We start from the raw sequence: 6,253 nt of genomic DNA on the forward strand, positions 1-6,253 counted from the left end.
TCTGCCAGTTCTCTCAGTACCCTTGGGTGGATCCCATCCGGCCCCATTGACTTGTGCACATCCAAGTGTGCACAAGTGTGCCTCACCACTCTGCCTGGGAAGATCAAAGAACAGATCCTCCTGGAAGTAATGTCAAGGCACATGCAGGACAAGGAGGTGATCTGAGAAAGCCAGCATAGCTTCAGCAAATGCAAATTGTGCCTGACCTATCTAGTGGCCTTCTATGATGGAGTGACTGCATCAGCTGACAAGGGAAAACCAACTGATGTCATCTACCTGCACTTGTACAAGACCTTTGACATGATCCCACATGACATCTTGATCTCCAAATGGGAGACAGATTTGAAGGGTGGACCATTCAGTTAATAAGGAATTGGTTGATGTCTCTACCCAGAGAGTTGTGGTCAACTGCCCTATGTCTAGGTGGAGGTCAGTGATGAGTGGTGTCCCTCAGGGTTCTGCCTTGGGACCAGTACTGTTGAATATATTTTATCAACAGCATAGACAGTGGGATTAAGTGCACCCTCTTCAAGTCTGCAGATGACACCAAGCTGATTGGTGCAGTTATAACAGAAGGAAGGGATGCCATCCAAAGGGAGCTGGACAAGCTTGAGAAGTGGCCCGTGTGAACCTAATGAGGTTCAAAAGGTCCAAGTGCAAGGTACTGCACCTGGATCAGGATGATCCCAGACATGAGCACAGACTGAGAGAAGAACTCACTGAGAGCAGCCCTGAAGAGAAGGAATTGTGGGTTCTGGTGGATGAAAAGCTTGACATGAGCCAGTAGTTCATGCTAGCAGCACAGAAAGCTGCATCAACAGAGGTGTGGCCAGCAGATCAAGGGAGGTGATGGACCCCCTGATTAGGTGTTTTTTGTTGTTGTTTGGTTGGTTTTTGCAGATTCACAAAGAAATACAAAATCTTTGTTATTATAGAAATGATCCTTGCATGCAAGCAAGCAGTTTCTGGTCTTACTGTGGCCAGTTCTCAAGCTTTAAAAATTAAACTCCTTTCAGGATATAAGGAATTACCGTATGAGATTTACGGTCACATCTGAAATCTCCATCCAATTCTTACCCTAAGACTGGAAGAAACTAATTTATCTGCCTTGCACAATCATAGCCCTGCCACAATCTCCTTGGTACCTTAGACCGCAACAGTAGCGCCCAATACTGAAATCTCATGCAAACAGATGTCCTGCTCTATTTATAGACTTTTGCACCTGGAGAAATATTTGCAGAGAGATGAGAAGTATTTGCTGAGAAGGCCTCTACCTAAAAACAGCCGGGATGAGTTTGCTTGCAATACATTTCAAAGCTTTGCCCAGACTGAATGCAATAAAATATATCAGCATTCAGACACAGCCACCACTTTGAGAATGATGAATGAAAAGTTCAGAACACTTTTTTTTCCTCATAATATTACCCAACCTGGGTTGCAGAGTCCTGGGACTTAAACCAAGTGAGCACCTCACTGTATAGTAAGAACTACTCCAAAGAACTTTTTTCTTTGTGTTCCATCACTGATATATTTTAAAATATATTTTAACTGTGAAAACAGATTTAATAAATTAAATTTATATTGCTTAATGTTTCTCCACAAAACTTTAACTGACATAGGCTTCTCTTTCTTAGGCAGGAGATGATGCCCTATTACAAGGGAAGAACATTATAAATGCATAAATACAAGAAATGAACCACAGCATAAATTCTACATTCAAAAGCCATGTCATTTTGTTTTTCTATTTTATTTTCTCATTCTTTTGCCTAAATCATAAGATTTATATGCCATGCAACAAATTAACTGCAGCAATATTTTGGATGCTATATCTATCTCAGAAAAGGCTGCGGAAATAAATCAGACATCCCAAATTTATATATTCTAGTCTTATCATTCAACTTTCTCTGGCTTTCCCCTAAAATCTATGCACACAAGCTCCAAAGAAATATGATTTTCAGCTCCTTCTAAGTACAGCTCCTCCTTTCCAACACACTAGTTTCTCCCATCTCCGCTAAACTATCTTTTTGTTCAGCTTACACCTTTCAGCCCTGTTTAAATTACAAGATTGTGCTTTCTTCAATCCATTGGTGATTTTGTTTCTGATAGGAACCTGATACAGAAGTAAGTCCAACACAGAGATACTCTGTAGCCATATTCCAGACCGAGGTGAAAAAATATAAAAATCAGCAGGATTTAGGAAATTAAAACCATATTTGTTGCCTTCAAAATCTGTAAGCAACTCTTCACTAACGGTCAAAGCTCTTAAATCACCTGAAACTCTTTTGACACCGAAGGAAAGGTCTGGAATAACCTTTAGGGCTATGTTCTGTATTTTGAAGAATAGGGGTGTGACTATACTTCCACCTACTAGAAGTACTAGTCAACTGCCTACTACAACCTACTAGTACTGTCAACTGCCCTTTCACAGTGTTATCCAGAGTTAGAAAAGCAAGAATCTCATCCTAGGATTTATCCAGACAGTCCAGCCCTGACCAAAAATGTCCCCAAGTCTCCTTCCTAAGCTGTTAGAAAGGGCATCACCGGAATTTCTCACAGACTTCAGCCAGAATTTCTGAATAGGCACCAGGCAGACCAATAAACTGTTAGGCTTTTGTTTCTCCACTCCCTACCACACATTGTATTTTAATAGGTACATTTTGACTTTGCTGAACACTTGAAGACCATATTGTACTACAGTCCCTAGAGCACCAGGCAAAACAAACAGAATTTCAAACTTCTCAGCATTTCTACCACATCACACTACTATAACAGCATCAATTTATCTTCTTATTTTGAAGATTGTCTCCAGTCATTAGGATTGAGATCAGGGGGCACACTTCTGCTCAGCAAGATTTATTCACTGGAAAATTCTGCATATATGCAAGCTACCTAATCCCCCCAGAAATCATCTGTTAATAGCTCAGGGACATATGATTTAGTTTACATCTTTTGACTCAAAAGAATATTTACATGGTGAAAGGAAGAGCATAAGGGATTTTATTAGCAGAGCCAGTGTTTCCAGGCAAGATAAATAGGGAAGATACCTGTAAAAGATATAAGAGCTTGGATTATTAGCATTGGTACTAGTATGACTTGATCGTATTGACATTAAACCAACCAACCACCTTCAGAAACTTTATTATATCTGTCTTCAAGTTCATCACCTATTTTCTTTGCTCTGTCCTAAAATAGCCTTCAATACATGCCTGTTTTCTTATATTCCAGTTCTTCGGTGCAATGATTATTTTTCTCTTGTATTTGGAAAGTGCTCAGGCCCTTTTAGATATAGTCACAACATAAATAACTTTTATCCAGACTGCTGGAATGCCCACTCAGTGTTTTAGCTGCATGGCTGCACATTTAATCACCTCTTGTTCTTTTCCAGGGATTGTCCCATATTTCCTGGAGTTTGTTGCCAGCAGCAGGGGAGCACCTATACAATTAGATATACAGTTTCAGAAAAGCAGATTTTTTCCCGTAGTTTTTCTAGGAAAATTAGATAATGACATTTTAAATGAACTCACTAAAACAGGCAAGCTACACAGAATCTGCCAGCAATGAGGCTGTGTGCATTATGCAGCAAGACATGCTGCAAACACAAGTATAATAAACACTGATAGAGAGGGCTGCCTAGTGAACTTGTGGTGCAGCTGCTGAGTGCTGCACTGCTAGCCAAGTGACCCCAATCTCAGAGCAGTCACAGAGTCCAGAAAGCTGAGTTCATAACACTTATGTGTTCAGAGTCAGGGAGACAGAGTCAGAAAAACATGTATTTCTTCTCATTTTTAAGATGTGGGATTTAAAGTACAAGACCTGGTTTTAAATATCTGACCAGATTCTCTCTCTCCCCTTTGCTTCATCTTCTTCAAGTTGGTATAAACGTTGCTCTACAGAGGTGAATTGAAGTTCCAGATGACTTCCATGAAAAGATCTGTTGAATAAACCACATCAAAAATGTGGTTTCCTGAGCAGTCTTTTCCTTAAGTTTTCCTGCTGCAAAGGAATGGAGAGTTTTACTCATTTGGCTGTATAAAGCTCTTTAACAATTTCAACAGTAAGGCAAGAGATTAATTCAGTGACAAATTCTAGCATTAATCCACTCCCATGCAGAGCAATAAAACTGTACTTTTAGATTAATCTCTGCTAACAAGGCTATATAAATAGGTCCACCATTGTTTTACCATGTCTATCATTTTGGATTTTTATATACCTTCCTATATAATGCAGAAGTAATACAATGACAACATACACAGTATGTACAGAAAGCGAGCTATCCAACTGTTCATCAAACTAAAATTATTATTTCAAAGACACAAAGCAAAGATATCTTTCTTTGTGACCCTTGTTTAGCCTGTATTATTCATAGACCTTGGTCAGGCTTCATTTCTGCAAATGGCACCTTTATTTCATACCCCAGGGAACTCTGTTTTTTCATGTATGGCACATCAGCTAAACTGATGCGGTCCAGATTCACATCAAAAGTTCACGAGATTCACCTACAGAAAATACATAAGCACTACTATCATGGCCCTTGTAGCACCACTTGCAAATACCCATACAATAGCAATAGAAAGCTGTAGTTATAACTTTCTAAAACAACATAAAACAACACTTACCAGTGTTTTCCACCTGGAGTTCTCAAGGAGGTTCACAGGGATGTAACAGAATTTTTACAATCTCATTTGTAACTGAAACAAGTAGAAGAACAACAAAATCTTCATCTACCCTTCTCTGTACTGAAGAGAGAAAAATAACAAACCTCATTTTTTTTTTTTTTTTGTTTCTTCAGGTTACTTAGAATTAGAGATTACATGGATCATTATATACTTTTAGAATCATATCATAAAGATTTATGGTATTAAAAGAATACTAATTGTATTCTTTAAAGATGGAAAGGGTCCTACCTGTTTTCACATACTCTCACTTTAAATCTTTTTATCCTCAGCTGGAAACAGAAAAGCTTTTATTATTCTCAGCTGGGCCCAGCCCCACAAACATTTCAACTCTGCCTTCATCAGATGCAGATCACACCAGCATTTATCCCCACTAATCACCACTCCCTCTGGCACTGACATTATCCTGGGGAGTTTCCTATTCACCTGACATCAATTACCCTAGACCCTGCTGATACTTAATTCATATCATCATACTTAATTAATCATTAACCCCTTCACTGCAGTCAAGGCTCCATAATTTGTGTTCATGGCATCTGCAAAATATTAAAGGCATTTAACTATATATTCATCATGAGCTCTTCCTCCAGACTAGGAAGTACAGATTATACACTTCAGTCATGTTTCAGAAGAGTATCATATAAATATGTTAATGCTATGAAAAAAATAATGCTCCTGATCCATAAACCTAGCAGTCACGTGTCTGCCCTTCAGTTGTCTTTAGAGCCATTTCATAAAATTGTGTTTTTCACAAGGATATCAGGAGTTCTGCCTGATCACTTAATCAGGGCAAAATGCTCATGGCAATTAACAGAGCCCACTGAGGAACACCAAATATATATATATATATTTATACGTATATATATATATATAAAAGGTTAAACAGATATAAAGGAAAAGACCAAAAAGACCAAGTTAACTGTTTTCAGCTCAAATCTCCTGATTGTGATATTGATAGAGCTTGGTAGCTAAAATATCTGAACAAATACATGAGGTGAATCCACAGCAAGCTATGCATTTCTGAGAACATTTTCTATTACATAGGTGATATGGGATAAAGAGGGATAATCTTCTTTATGTAGAGCCTAGAATTTTATTGAGCTTTAAAAGTCCACTTACTTGGACTAATATTCCACCTTTCGTTTTCATGGGAGACATATAGAAAAAAAAAAGTCTACTGAGTGTGGAGTCTTCGATGTAGGACTCTAAGCGTACTGTGACAGATGCAATGAGGCTGAGGAATAAAACAAGTACTGAGGATGGTTCATTTCAGGAAGCGACCCCCTACTCAGAATGTGTGCAAGTAATCCACTCCTGTCAGTGGACAAGGATTATTGGACAAGGATTATTAGAATTAAATCCTATGGTTCTTTGTCATATCCCTCTGTCATATCCCATGTCATAACCTCTTTCTATGTTTTTCTTTTAATGTTAAGTTTGAAAAGAAGGTCTATGAAATTACACTTATCTGAAGCAAAAGAAACAAGGAATTAATACAGAGGATATATTAGTCTATCTCAAGTTAACAGCAAATCTGAAGGTTCGTATTCTTCGCTTATTCCATTGGAAGGCAAATAGCA

At 38.4% G+C, this 6,253-nt stretch overlaps 1 long non-coding RNA gene across 2 annotated transcripts; it reads right to left on the reverse strand.

Moving 5' to 3' along the window:
• Positions 1-2,974: 2,974 nt before the first annotated feature.
• On the reverse strand, positions 2,975-5,171 carry LOC118163028. Of its 2 annotated transcripts, none has more exons than XR_004748793.1 (3): positions 4,905-5,171; positions 4,617-4,736; positions 2,975-3,993 (listed from the first exon to the last, which is right to left on the reverse strand). It is a non-coding gene; the product is annotated as an uncharacterized LOC118163028 (long non-coding RNA). The 2 variants fall into 2 exon arrangements; XR_004748792.1 differs by having other exon boundaries at positions 4,617-4,688; positions 4,905-5,146.
• Between the last annotated feature and the right edge of the window lie 1,082 nt (positions 5,172-6,253).

This window comes from Oxyura jamaicensis, chromosome 2, assembly GCF_011077185.1.
Source record: "Oxyura jamaicensis isolate SHBP4307 breed ruddy duck chromosome 2, BPBGC_Ojam_1.0, whole genome shotgun sequence".
In the NCBI taxonomy this organism is placed as follows: domain Eukaryota; kingdom Metazoa; phylum Chordata; class Aves; order Anseriformes; family Anatidae; genus Oxyura; species Oxyura jamaicensis.